The 14,709-nt window shown below is 39.7% G+C and overlaps 1 long non-coding RNA gene across 1 annotated transcript in view; it reads right to left on the bottom strand.

The window, feature by feature from the left end:
- Window positions 1–1,949: 1,949 nt before the first annotated feature.
- LOC112830161 (uncharacterized) overlaps window positions 1,950–14,709 on the bottom strand; it is a 38,862-nt gene continuing 26,102 nt past the window's right edge. Inside the window, exons 5-6 of the long non-coding RNA XR_012380010.1 lie at window positions 12,926–12,987; window positions 1,950–2,474 (exon numbers count right to left, since the gene is read on the bottom strand). This is a non-coding gene — a long non-coding RNA (uncharacterized lncRNA). The remainder of the gene's footprint in view (window positions 2,475–12,925; window positions 12,988–14,709) is intronic.

Raw genomic sequence — 14,709 nt, 5'->3', positions numbered from 1 at the left:
TCCAGGCTTTTAAGCTCAGGTTGTTTGAAACCACTTGCATAGACTCCAAGGCAGAGAGAACTCACCACCCCCCCCCCAAATCTTTCTGAAGCAACCTTTTTAAACAGGTGACAGTCCCCATTTGGACAGGCTGCCTGATGGGGCCCCAGGATTACCAGTGTTGAAGACTCTGAGGTGGAGTCTTAGTGGAGAATGTCTAGGCCAATACCCCCCTGCCCCCCAGCCCAGTCATAGCAAGATAGTCCATATTCCTGCAGCTTTACCTTCAGGAAGGTTATGCACATTTGTGTAGGTTAGGGCTTGGAATAAGAGGAGTTATACCCCCCAAAACCCACTCCTGTGACCTGGGCTATCCCAACACTTGCTCTGTAGTAGGTCCCTGGTCTCCTTGATCTTCATGGCCAGCGCACCTGCAGTACATGCCAGTCAGCTGGTCTTGGGCAGTTGCGCCCTCCAGGGCTAGGGAGCCTAGGTCAACCGCAGAAGCCTGCATAGCCTCCAGGGTGGGACGCCAGCCCCTTGAAAATCTTTCTGAGCCAGCTTCAAACTGGTGACAGTCAATCCCCATTTAGTCTAGCTGCCTGACAGAGTCCTAGGTTTACCAGTATGGGGAGGGGCCCAGGGATGGCTGCTCCCCAAATTTTCCACAATGGCATATTAGTTATTTTGAATTAAAGTTACTTAAGAAATGGGGTAGTAAGTAATCTCCTGTGTGAAATAAATCCCCTGTGTGAAAGGTACCTTTCCTGCACCAGGAGGTAGAGAAATCTTTTTCTTTTCCAACAGTTTATGTAGTGAGCAGGACCAGCTTCCCTGGCTGGACATTGCTCATTGGTGAGGTTTCTGGATCTCTGTCTGCAGAGTCTAATGGAGTGAGAGCCGTTTTTCTCTTTCTAAATTTATATTAGCTATTCCTTTACGTATCATGACTCTGGTAAATTTGGTGGAGTACTCTTGATTTAACTGATCTATTTCCTCCCAGAGATGGTCACTTTTTCTTTGTCTCCATCTTTTATGTTGTTATAAAAAGGAACTAGATAGGGAAAGAGTGCTGGGGATAGGCCCTTATAAGCCTATTGTTGAAGACAGCCTTACAGACTCAGGGGTTAATAGTTCTCATCAGACTGGCATCTGTTGAGCTAAACTTTGCTTTGAGTCCTCTATGTTAAAACAAAAGAAAAGGGTTTTTTCCTTTCACATTTTTAATGTCCTGAAACCTTGGCTTTGTGGCCACTGCCATCTGGAGGGTGCCCTCACTGTGGTGTACTGTGGTGGCCAAATGGACGGTTTCCGAGGCACAAAGTTACAAGCAGCACTCTTTGTCCAGCTGTGCTCAGGGGAGTTTCTCGTAAGAGGTTCCAGCACATAAGGGAACTTTGTGGTCCCAACCTTCATTGCTCCAGTGGTGTCCACTTGGTGTCACAGATCAGTGAATTGGTGCCTGGAGGCATCTCACATATTTACAGGAGACCAGAGATACTCTTCACTACCCTAGCCGTACAACCCAGGCAAAGAGGGCTTTTGCTATCTTAGATCATTTTGGGGAGAAAACTTTTGGATCATTAGGGCTGATCATCTTTGTCCTCTCCACAAACACCTCTTGTGTCTATGGTCTAAGCCAGGAAGTTTCCACTGGGTCTTTCCATAAAAAGACTTATTTGGGGAGGGTATGTGTTATGGTGAGCGCTGTGAATTGTGTAGGTCTGATGAATCACAGACCTGTACCCCTGAAACAAAAATACATTGTATGTTAATAAGAAAGAAGGAAAGAAGGCTTATTTGAGTTGGTATTGAGATGATTCTACTCATGAATGGCCAAATGATGGATCCTTTAGATTAGCTATATTTGAAGGAAAAAATTCTTTATGGAGAAGTCTTTTTTTTTCTAAGAATTTTTTATTTGAGAGAGTAAGAGAGAGCGCATAAGCAGGGGGGAAGGGCAGAGGGAGAGGGAGAAGCAGGCTCCTCGCTGAGCAGGGAGACCAATGTGGGGCTTGATCCCAGGAACCCGGGATCATGATCCCAGGGGATCATGATCTGAGCCGAAGGCAGACGCTTAAGTGACTGAGCCACTCTCCTCTTTATGGAGAGTTCTTCATTGTCTTATTGTAACCAAACTCAAGTTCATGTGCCCGATGTCCATCAAAGTCGATCACTGAGACATTGAGCATGTGGCAACAGTTTATTTGAAAGGCTGCCAAATGAGGAGATGGGAGAACAGCTCCAAAACCATCTCTCGGAGAGGGAGACTCGAGGGTTTTTTTGTTTTTGTTTTTTGGGGGGTTTTTTTGTTTGTTTGTTTTTTTAAAGGAAAGCAGAAAAGAGTCTGGGTAAACGGGAAAGGAGCTATGCTACTCAAATCAGATAAAGAAAGTAACCAAGTCAAGGAGGGTTAATTTCATTTTGTTGTGCTCAAAGAGGAGTTCAGTGGTCCTGACTGGTTCTGGCTGGCTTCTTGATGAAAACTTGAGTTCCTGCAAAACAACTAAATTAACACTCAATTGTTTTGGCATCAGGCAAGGATATATAATCTTATAGGAACTTGGGGGCAGAGAGCATTCCAAGAACAAGCAGATCTTTGCTTATCTGCCTGGTTAACTCCTTGGTTACCAGTTTTATTTATTTATTTATTTATTTTTAAGATTTTATTTATTTATTAGAGAGAGAGAGAATGAGAGATAGAGAGCACGAGAGGGAAGAGGGTCAGAGGGAGAAGCAGACTCCCTGCTCAGCAGGGAGCCCGATGTGGGACTCGATCCCGGGACTCCAGGATCGTGACCTGAGCCGAAGGCAGTCGCTTAACCAACTGAGCCACCCAGAGGCCTGGTTACCAGTTTTATTATCAGTATAATGGCTAGCCTTAGAGACTTTCTTAACAAGATGGAAAAACAGAAATTAGATGGACTTAAGACAAAAATTAATGTCCACATCCAAAGTAAATTCTCCTCAAAATCTGGTTCCCCACTACCTGTTTTAACTTGCATTTCCTTAGAGAGCCGTCTGGCCTAATCTGTAGGCCCTAAATGCACAGGTTATTCCTGTAAATGCTTAAAAGCCAGGAAGAAAATGTAGCAGAACCTGTTCCTTACATTTTTTCCTACTTTTCAGGGCTCTGTAATCAGGCTCTGTCAGCTTCAGACATTTTTTTTTTAAAGATTTTATGTATGTATGTATGTATGTATGTATGTATGTATGTATTTATGAGAGAGTGTTAGCACATTGTGGGGGGGGGGTAGTGCAGAGGGGCAGAGGAAAAGGGAGAAGGAGAAGTAAGCTCCCTGCCCTGCCCTACATGGGGCTCTAACACAGGACCCCGGGATCATGACCTGAGCCCAAGGCAGACATTTATTTTTTTTTAAGATTTTATTTATTTATTTGACAGAGAGAGACACAGCAAGAGAGGGAACACAAGCAGGGGGAGTGGGAGAGGGAGAAGCAGGCTTCCCGCCGAGCAGGGAGCCCGATGCAGGGCTCGATCCCAGGACCCTGGGACCATGACCTGAGCCGAAGGCAGACGCTTTAACGACTGAGCCATCCAGGCGCCCCAGTTTCAGACATTTTTATGCAATGTGTTTTGCAGATGTATCCTATACCCCTCACTGAAAAAAAAAAATATGTCCCCTGAACAGCAACAGATCTTTAAAATTATAAGACCCTTTTACCTCCAGTTTAAGAAGATCCTACCAAATTTAGAGAGAAATTAGATTATTAACCATTCACAACCCCTCCCTCACAAAGAAAAGAGATGACCAAAATTTCTCCTAGGCCCTCCTATGTTAATCAGCTAAAGGCCAATATTCGGGGGCTGATAGAAGCCAAGGTTGAATTTAATACTAAGAAAGAAGGTTTTTGTTAAAATACTTTATACAGTCTTTACAAGGACACAAATTTTGATTTTAATTTTAGTTAAAATTTTCCCAGATATAAAGTAGCAAACTAAATTAGAAAAGTGGGTCAGTCCCTTGATTTTCAGGATGTAATCCAGTTCTTGGGGGAAATTAGAAACAATGGTCTTTTTCTTGCAATCCTTACAAACCAGGAAATACAACTCTAGAAACCAAAGTCCACTATCTTTACCAATCACCAAAACTCGCCTATTCCTTTCAAATATTTCTAGATATTATAGAAGATCATGATATAGGGCGAAAATTATCCTGTACTTTGGAAAAGGAGAAAAAAAGGAAAAAATTAAATAGCAAATATGCCAAAACTCTTCAGAAAAAAATTATATTTTTTCTTTCAAGTTTTTATTTTAATTATTCTTTTAATTCTTTAAGTTTTTATTTTGATTCCAGCTAGCATACAGTGTGAGTTTCAGGTGTACAATATAGTGATTCAACACTTCCATACACCAGCCAGTGCTCATCACAAGTACTCTCCTTAATCCCTATCACCTGTTTAGCCCATCCCTTCCACTTCCCTTCCAGTAACCATCTCTTTGTTCTCTATAGTTAAGAGTCTGTTTCTTGATTTGTCTCTCCCCTCTCATTTTTCAATTTGCTTGTTTATTTATTAAATTCCACATATGAGTGAAATCATATGGTATTTGTCTTTGACTTATTTCACTTAGCATTATAGTCTCTAGTTCCCTCTATGTTGTTGTAAATGGCAAGATTTCATTCTTTCTTATGGCTGATATTCTGTTCTCTCTCCCTCTCTCTCTCTATACATATATATAACCACCTCTTCTTTATCCATTCATCAGTTGATGGACACTGGGGATGCTTACATATCTTGGCTATTGAAAATAATGTAGCTATAAAGATAGGGGTGCCTGTATCCGTTTGAATTAGTGTTCTTGTATTCTTTGGGTAAATACGCAGTAGTGAGATTAATGATCATAAGGTATTTCTATTTTTCACTTTTTGAGGAACCGCCATACAGTGGCTGCACCAGTTTGCACTCCCACCAACAGTGTATGAGAGTTCCTTTGTCTCCACATCTTTGCCAAAAACCTGTTGTTTCTACTGTTGTTGATTTTAGCCATTCTGACAGGAGTGAGGTGACATCTCATTGTAGTTTGATTTGCATTTCCCTGGTGGTAAGTGATATTGAGCATCTTTTTATGTGTCTGTTTGCCATCTGTGGGTTTTCTTTGGAGAAATGTCTGTTTATGGCTTCTGCCCATTATTTTCATTGCATCGCAATGGGCTTCTGCCCATTATTTTCATTGCATTATTTGTTTTTTTTGGTGTTGAGTTGTTTAAATTCTTTATATATTTTGGATATTAACCCTTTATCAGATGTGTCATTTGCAAATATCTTCTCCCATTCAGTAGGGTATCTTCTGGTTTTGTCGATTGTTTCTTTTGCTGTGCAGAAGCTTTTTATTTTGATGTAGTCCCAATAGTTTATTTTTGCTTTTGTTTCCCTTGCCTCAGAAGACATATCCACAAATATGTTGCTAAAAGCAGTGTGCAAAACGTACTGCCTATTTTTTTTAGGAGTTTTATGGTTTTAGGTCTCACATTTAGGTCTTCAATCTATTTTGAGTTTACTTTTGTGTGTGGTGTAAGAAAGTGGTCCAGTTTCTTTCTTGTATGTAGCTGTCCAGTTTTCCCAACACCATTTGTTGAAGAGGCTATCTTTTTCCCACGGCATATTCTTGCCTCTTTTATCAAAGATTAATTGATTATATAATTGAGTTTACTTCTGGATTTTCTATTCTGTTGTATTGATCTATGTGTCTATTTTTGTGCCAGTACCATAGTATTTTAATTACTACAGCTTTGTAATATAACCTGAAGTCTGGAACTTCCCATTTTGTTTTTCTTTTTCAAGACAGTTTTAGCTGTTTTGGGGTCTTTTGTGGTTCCATACAAATTTTAGGATTGTTTGTTCTAGTTCTGTGAAAATCGCTATTGCTATTTTGATAAGGATTGCCTCAAATCTGTAGATTATTTTGGGTAGTCTGGACATATTAACAATATTCCTTCAAAACATGAGCATGGAAAATCTTTCCATTTGTTGTGTCATCTTCAGTTTCTTTCATCAGTGTCTTACAGTTTTCACAGTACAGGTCTTTTAAGTTTATTCCTAGGTGTGTGTGTGTATGTGTATTGGTGCAATTGTAAATGGAATTATTTTCTTAATTTCTCCTTCTGCTACTTCATAATTGACATATAGATATGCAACACATTTCTGCACATCGATTTTGTATCCTGCAGTCTTCCTGAATTCATTTATCAGTTCTCTAGTTTTTTGGTGGAGTCTTTAGGGTTTTCTATATATAGTATCATGTCATCTGCAAATAGTGAAAGTTTTACTTTTTCCTTACTGATTTGGATGACTTTTATTCCTTTCTCTTGTCTGATTGCTATGGTTAGGATTTGCAAGACTATGTTGAATAAAAATGATGAAAGTGGACATCCTTGTCTTGGTCCTGATCTTAGAAGAAAAGCTCTCAGCGTTTCACCACTGACTATGATGTTGGCTGTGAATTTTTCATAGATGGCGTTTATTATTCTGAGGTATGTTCACTCAAACCTACTCTGTTAAGAGTTTTTATTATGAATGGATGTTGTGCTTTGTCAAATACATTCTCTGCATCTATTGAAATGATCATATCATTTTTTATCCTTCCTCTTGTTAACATGATGTATCACTTTGATTTGTAAATATTGAACTACCTTGCAGCCCAGGAATAAATTCCACTTGATCATGGTGAATGATTTTTTTAATGTATTGTTAGATCTGGTTTGCTAATATTTTATTGAGGAGTTTCCATAATATGTTCATCAGCCTTTATATTTCTTTTTTTCTGGTGTCTTTATCTGGTTTTGTTATCAGGATAATGCTCATAAAATGAATTTGGAAGCTTTCCCTTCCTCTTCTATTTTCTGGAAGAGAGTATCTTCTTAAATGTTTGGTAGAATTCACATGTGAAGCCAGCTCATCCTGGATTTTTGTTTATGAGGAGTTTTTGGATTACTGATTCAATTTCATTGCTAGTAATCAGTCTGCTCAAATGTTCTGTTTCTTCCTGATTCAGTTTAGGGAGGTTATAGGTTTCTAGGAATTTATTCATTTCTTCTAGGGTGTCCAATTTGTTAGCACATCATTTTCCATAACATTCTCTTATAATCCTTTATATTCTGTGGTGTTATTTTTCCTTTTTCCTTTTTGATTTTATTTAAGTCCTTTCTCCTTCTCTCTCTCTCTTTGTTTTTGAGTCTGTTAAAGGTTTATCAATTTTGTTGATATTTTCAAAGAACTATCTTTTGGTTTCATTGATCTGTTCTATTTTTTTAAATCTCTAATTTGTTTCTGTTCTAATCTTTATTATTTCCTTCCTTCTGCTAGTTTTGGGCTTTGTTCCTCTTTTTCTAGCTTCTTTAGGTCTAAAGTTAGGTTGTTTGAGTTTTTTTTTTTTATTTCTTGAGGTAGGCCTGTATTACTATAGACTTCTCTCTTAGAATAGCTTTTGCTGCATTCCAAAGATTTTGGACCATTATGTTTTCATGTTCATTTGTCTCCGTGTTTTTTTATTTCTTCTTTGATTTCTTCATTGACCCATCTGTTGTTTAGTAGCATGTTCTTTAATCTCCATGTATTTGTGCTTTTTCTAGATTTTTTTCTTGTGATTCATTTCTAGTTTCATAGCATTGTGGTCAGAAAAGATGAATGTTGTGATTTCAGTCTCTTCAAATTTCTTGAGACTTGATTTGTGACCTAAGGTGATCTATTCTGGAGAATTTTCCATGTGCATTTGAAAAACATGTGTATTTTGCTCTGTTGGTGTGGAATGTTCTGAATATATCTGTTAAATCCATCTGGGCCAATGTGTCATTCAAAGCCACTATTTCCTTGTTGATTTTCTGTCTAGGTGATCTGCCCATTGATGTAAGTGTGGTGTTAAAACCCACTACTATTATTACATTACTATTGACTTCTTCCATTATGTTTGTTCTAGCTGCTTTATGTATTTGGGTGCTCCCATGTTGGATGCATAAATATTTACAATTGTTATACCTTTTTTTTTTTTAAGATTTTATTTATTTTAGAGAGGGGGAGGGAGAGGCAGAGGGAGAGAGAGAATCCTCAAGCAGACTCCCCACTGAGCACAGTGCCTGATGCAGGGCTCCATCCCAGGACCCTGAGATCATTACCAGAGCCGAAATCAAGATTCAGCCACCCAACTGACTGAACCACCCAGGTATCCCCACAATTGTTATACCTTCTTGTTGAATTGTTCCTTTTATGATTATGTAGTGTACTTCTTTGTCTCTTATTACTAGTCTTTGTTTTAAAGTCTATTTTGTTTGATATAAGTATTGTTACCCCAGCTTTCTTTTCACTTCCATTTTCATGATAAATATTTTTCCATCCCTTCTTTTCCAATCTGCATGTGTCTTTAGGTCTGAAATGAGTCTCTTGCAGGCAGCATATAGATGGGTCTTGCTATTTTATCCATCTGTCATCCTATTTTTTTGATTAGGTAGTTTAGTCCATTTATATTCGAAGTAATTATCAATAAGTGTGTATTTATTGTCATTATCTTACTTGTTTTCTGCTTGTTTTTGTAGTTCTTCTCTGTTCCTTTCTTGCTATCTTGTGGTTTGATGGCTTTCTTTAGTGATATGCAAAAACTAAAAAGAAAGGAATCCAAGCATATCTGTGACAGGTTACCATTAGGTCTGTGGTTTGATTTGTGGCTACCATTGGGTTTATATATAATATCCTATGGGTATGGCAGTCTATATTAAATTGATGGTTTGAACTAAAGTTTGAACTCATTCTAAAAACATTTTATTCCCTCCACCCCACATTTTAGGTATGTTTTCATCCTTTACATCCTTTTATTTTGTGAATGCCTCGACTGATTTTCATAGATATATTTGATTTTACTGCTGTTGTGCTTTAACCTCTATTGGTTTTATAAGGGATTCATATACTATTTTTATCATGTTTATATGTTCCTGTGAAAAATTTTCCTTTCCTATTTTTCATACTCCTGCTTATGTTCTTTCCTTTCCACTCAAAGACTCCCCTTTAACATTTCTTGTAAGGCTGGTTTAGTGTTCATGAATTTCTGTAATATTTTTTCAGGGGAGGGGTCCTGGGAAACTCCCTTTCTCTCTTATAATTCTTAATGATAGCTTTGCTGGATAGAGTATTATTGGCTGCAGATTTTTCCCTTTCAGCACTTTGAATATATCGTGCCAAAAATCAGCTGATAGTCTTGTGGGGTTTCCCTTGTATGTAACTGTTTTCTCTTGCTACTTTTTTTTTTTAAGAGAGAACATCTTTTTAAAGATCTTATTCATTTATGAGAGAGAGAGTATGAGCAGGGGGAGAAGCAGACTCCCTGCTGAGCAGAGAGCCCAATGCAGGGCTCGATTCCAGGACCCCAAGATCATGACCCAAGCCAAAGGCAGATGCTTAACCGACTGAGCCACCCAGGCACCCCTCTTGCTACTTTTAAAATTCTTTATCAGTATTTTTTGCTGTTTTAACTATTATGTGTCTTGGTGTGGACCTCCTTAGGTTGATTTTGTTGGGGGCTTTCTGTGCCTCCTGGATCTGGATTTGTTTTCTTCCCCAGATGAGGGAAGTTTTCAGCTATTTAAAATAAATTTTCTGCCCCCTCTCTCTCTCTTCTTCTGTGATCCCTATAATGTGCATGTTATTATACTTGATGGTGTCACTGTGTTCCCTTAACCTATTCTCATTTTCTAATATTTTTTCTTTTTCTCATTCCATTTAGTTGTTTTCCATTACTCTGTCCTCTAGGTCACCAATCCGTTCCTTTTGCTTCCTCTAGTCCATTATTTATGCCATCTAGTGTATTTTTAATTTCACTTATTGAGTTCATCTCTGAGTGGTTCTTTTTAATATTTTCTGAGATCCTCCACTCTTTTCTCAAGTCCAGTGGGTATCTTTATGACCATTACTTTGAATTCTCTATCTGGCATATTGCTTATCTCCTTTATGTTAAGTTCTTTCTGTGAGTTTGTCTTGTGCTTTCATTTGGAACATATTCCTCCGTCTCATTTTGTCTTTCTGTCTTCCTATGTGTTAGGAAATTCAGCTATGTCTCCTGCTTTTGAAATCAGTGGTCTTATGAAGAAGAGGTCCTGTGGTACCCTGCAATGTGATATCTCCTAGGCAGCAGAACCTAATGTTTCAGGGTTATCTGCTATGTGTATTGTGTGTACCCTACTGTTGTGATTGGGCTGTATTTAACTTCAGTCCCGTTGTCTGCAATGGCTCTTTGCCTGTTATGGGCAGGGTTTGGTCCCTATGTTATTAAGGGACCAGTCTGGGGCCACAGTGGGCTTGAGTTGGGGCAGACCAGATGCCGGCCCTCGGCTCATTTGCCAGAACTGTGGCTGCACTGAACTGCAGGGTGCTCTCCAGCATTGTCCCCTGAGAGGTGTTTGTTGGTGGGTGCGACCTGCAGTTGAACCAGATGTCTGCCCCAAGCCCACTGCTGGGGCTGCAAACTAGTGTGTATGGTTATCCTCCACTTTCCCTAAGGCACTTTGGAGTGGTGCTGGCCCCTCTCAGGGCTGCTTGCACACTGCCAGGCTTGTGGTGCCACTTTGGATGGATTCTTGGGTGGGTCGGATGGGATAGTCTGCAGGAGAACACAAGGGTGGGATGCACAGTGTAGGCAAAGTTTGCACCCGTCTGCTTGTAGGAAGAACCCTGCTGTGGAAAAATGCCTGGAGCTGTTTTGGACGAACTCCTGCCCAGTGTGGCTGGTTGGATGGGGGCAGATTCATAGGAGAAAGTGGGGGTGGGGTTTGGGCTTGTCCCCATAGGTGTCCATGTATCTAGGCATTCTTAATGTGGCTTCTTGTCTAAGATTAACTAAGAAAAGTCTGTTCTGTCAGTCCTTGTGTGGTTTTCTGGGGTATTTACAGTGATGTGTGTGTAATCCAGGTATATCCAGGGGATGACGAAAGCCTAGGATCCTCCTACTCTGACATCTTCCCTGGAAGTTTGATCAGGTTATAGAATTTTTCTATAACAGAAAACATGAAAGAGTGGCTGACTTTGATATCTTATGAAGTTTTTATGGGTAATCTAAAAGTTTGTAAATAAACTTTTAAAATAGTTTCTCCACAAAGTCTTTTTGGTAGCCTGAAACCTTAAAGCTTTGCTAAGTGATGAGTTCATCTAGATATTCAATGAATTAACTTCTTTCCCAATAAGATAGAATAAAACATTAATTACTGACCATATGTTAATCTATTCTTTTGGCTTCCCTATCACAAACTTGAGTCTCTAGTAAATAGTCGTTCTTTTGGTAGAAAAAACTTTTATTGGAAGATTGTTATGAAGAAGCACATATTTCTAGAAATTTATGAATATATTCATAATTTGCCAATCTAAAATACACTAAATGTAACAGTTCACAATTGCTTACAACTTATTTTTCACTATAAAGTTTCTAAGGGTTAAAAATTCTAATATATGTGGTTTAGAACTACTAAAAATAAGGGGAAACTCTCCATATGCAAGAAAAGTGGGACATGTGTTTTTGATAAAGAAGAGATCTTAAAGTGAGACTATTTAAAGAGGAAAAACAAAAGATCTACATGTGAAAAAAAAGTCTTAAAACATTTGTGAACCAGGAATCTTTAAAATGAATTTTAACATATGGCTTAAAGATTTCTGGATAAGATTAAAATGATTTATTTAAATTTTAATATAAAAAGCTAGTACAATATGTATTCTGCTTTTAATAAATTATAAACAAAGGTTTAACTTTTAATGTAATCTATCTAGAAAAAGTGTTTTATCTTCAAGTCTTTGGTTACCTAGAAAAACTATAGTTAAATGGATAACTGAGTATTGTTTTATAGTGATCTGTGATTCTGTTTAATGAAAAGTCTGAATTCTGTATTTTTTTGACAAACCTCCCAAAATGAAATTCTAAAATGAAGTCTTCTTGAGTTTGCAATTTCCCAGAGGATCCCTGGAAGATTTTATTTATTTATTTGATAGAGAGCACAAGTAGGCAGAGGGAGAATTAGGCTCTCCACTGAGCAGGGCGCCCAACGCGGGGCTCAATCCCAGGAGCCTGGGATCATGACCTGAGCCGAAGGCAGACGCTTAACCGACTGAGCCACCCAGGCACCCCTCCCTGGAAGATTTCAAAGCTTTGTCCTCCTTATAAAAGAAAGGTGTTAATTGTTTATTTGGTATGTTAAGTTACAGGGGACTCGTTGTCAAATAAGTGATGCTAAACCTTATTAGATTATATTTCCATAAATATAATTAAAATAAATATTCTAGAAATTGTATGAAACTCCTAGAAATCTGTCTGGGTATATTATATAATATAATGTATTTTGCTTTTGCAAAAGTGCTTCATCTTCAAGGAGATTCAGGGAAAAGACTGATGAATCTCTAGACTACAGGTCTCTAATAACTTAAGATCACACCACTGAACTGAATATAGGAATTTAGAGAACTCTAATGGAGAAACCCATAGCTTTATAAAACAGAAGATCAAAATCAACAGAATTACAAATAGGACTGAATAAACAGAGAATTACAATTTTTATGACCTTTTGTTTGAAATACTGTTTTTTTTTTTTAACCTTCTTTTCCAGATGTAGGAAAACCTTTCCTCAGCAATTTGGTAAATTATACCTTTGTGAGCCAAATTGAAATAATGATCTTCTGCCTACCTGATTCTCCCAGAATTGACTCACTGAGAGTTTCCAATTTTATACATGCATGGAAATATATGTATTTATGCTCAATTAGAAGCTATCTTCCTTAGGACATAGTTGGGAACACTGGTTTTATTACTAAGGTTTTGACAGGAATGTCATATTTAAGAGAGAGCTGCATAGGCTCAGATATTACCAGACAGCTGTAAGGAACTAAGGTTAACTTTATGGAGCCAATAACATGCCTTGGAAATATCAGTGTGATACCTGGCTGACAGGGATTTCAACATCCTTACCAGGTAAGTAAAGGAAGGCCACTTCCAGGCAGGTGTAGGAAACTCAGGATATTTTGGGGACCCTGTTAAGAAAGGAAGTAACTCAAGTCAGTAGGTATTGCAGGCAAAGGATGATGGCATTATGTCTTAGCCTCAAGAGGCTGTTAAAAATTCAGTCTGTGCCGCCTTATGAAAATTTCCAGCAAAGCAGATTTAAAAGAGCCCGCATGATCAGTCACTACGCTCACTGTACTAATGTATGTAATCAAGCTAAATTCACTGAAATTCTTCGCAAATTGTCTTACTATGGTTATAATTGATAGAAATGGGAGTAATTAGAGAAAAATTGTTTTAACTGAAACTATGAACTTTTTAGATTTTAGATCCTAGTTCTGTTACTGGTCTTTGAGGTTTTGTTTTCTTCCTGTAAGCTAGATCCTGAATCCTTCTAGTTTCTCAAACATCTGGTTACATCTTTCCAAAGTAACATTTCTGATAATCTTCCGTTCTTTTGACTTGAAATCATTGAAAAATAAAATTGCTTTTTTTTTTTTTTTTGAAGCATTGAAGAATGACTGCATGGGACCAGAGAAATCACAACAGTTTATGTATGGATAATCTTTGACCACAGAGCAACCAGTACAAAGATCACCAGAGACATTTAAACTGCAAACCAGAAAAATCTGATTGTGACTCCCTGCCCTCACTGTATCTAAAGATGCTTTGAAATGGACATCTAGAGGGGGGCGGAGCAAGATGGTGGAGGAGTAGGAGACCTGGATTTTGTCTGGTATCAGGAATTCAGCTGGATAGGGATCAAACCATCCTGAACACCTACGAACTCAACAGGAGACCGAAGAAGACAGTAGCAACAACTCTCTGAACAGAGAAGCGACCACCTACTGGAAGGTAGGATGTGCGGAGAAGTGAATCCGAGGCATATTTGGGAGGATAGATGGCGGGGGAGGGGGCCTCTGTCGGCCGCTTCTGGCAAGTGATAGAGCCGCGGAGCACAAAATCGGAACTCTTAGAAGTCGGCTCCGCGGAGGGACGTCGCTCCAGTGGCTAAGCGGGGGTGGAAACCTCGCGGGACAGGGTAGTCTCAGGACCCTCACGGTCAGAGAAAGACCGGGGGTGCCTGAGTGTGGCAGAACTCCCAGGTATCGGAGTGGGGAAACCGGCTGCAGAGACGGAGCCGAGGCGCGGGCTCTCAGCTCAGGGTTGCCATAAACTATGATCTGTGGCCCAGTCGGGCCACTGCTCCTCCAGCAGGGACCCAACAAGCGGCAGAGCTGGGGAGACTCCCCTTCCTCCCCAGGGAGGAACGGCGCGGGAGTGCACCGCAGGGATCTGCTGGGTTTGGAGACTCCACACGGGGTCGGGTGCCAGAGATAGAAACACTCGGTCACAGGCCGGGTGAGCACGGAGAGCGGCCGGAGACCAGGGAGACGGGAGTGACTGCTTTTTTCTGGGGGCGCACTGAAGAGCAGGGCCCCGAGTTCTCAGCTCCTCCGGGTGGAGATTGGGAGGCCACCATTTTCAACCTGGTCCTCCAAAGCTGTGCCAGAGCTTGCAGGGAACAAATCTCCCGAGGGCAAACCCGAGCAGCTTGCTTAGCCTGGACCGACAAGGGCGGAGCAATTCTGCCTCCGACAAAGACATTTGGGAACCACGGCAACAGGCCCCTCCCCCAGAAGATCAGCACAAACAGCCAGCAAGCCAAGACCAAGTTTACCGATCAAGGAGAATGTGAGAACTCCAGTGCTAGGGGAATACTGCACATAGAATTCATGGCTTTTTTTTTT

The sequence above is a fragment of the Callorhinus ursinus genome, unplaced genomic scaffold (genome assembly GCF_003265705.2).
Source record: "Callorhinus ursinus isolate GAN/ISIS: 27379988/994484 unplaced genomic scaffold, GSC_fseal_2.0 scaffold1, whole genome shotgun sequence".
Taxonomy (NCBI): Eukaryota; Metazoa; Chordata; class Mammalia; order Carnivora; family Otariidae; genus Callorhinus; species Callorhinus ursinus.
Note: the sequence above shows the minus strand (reverse complement) of the source record. Positions and strands in the feature narration are given on the sequence as shown.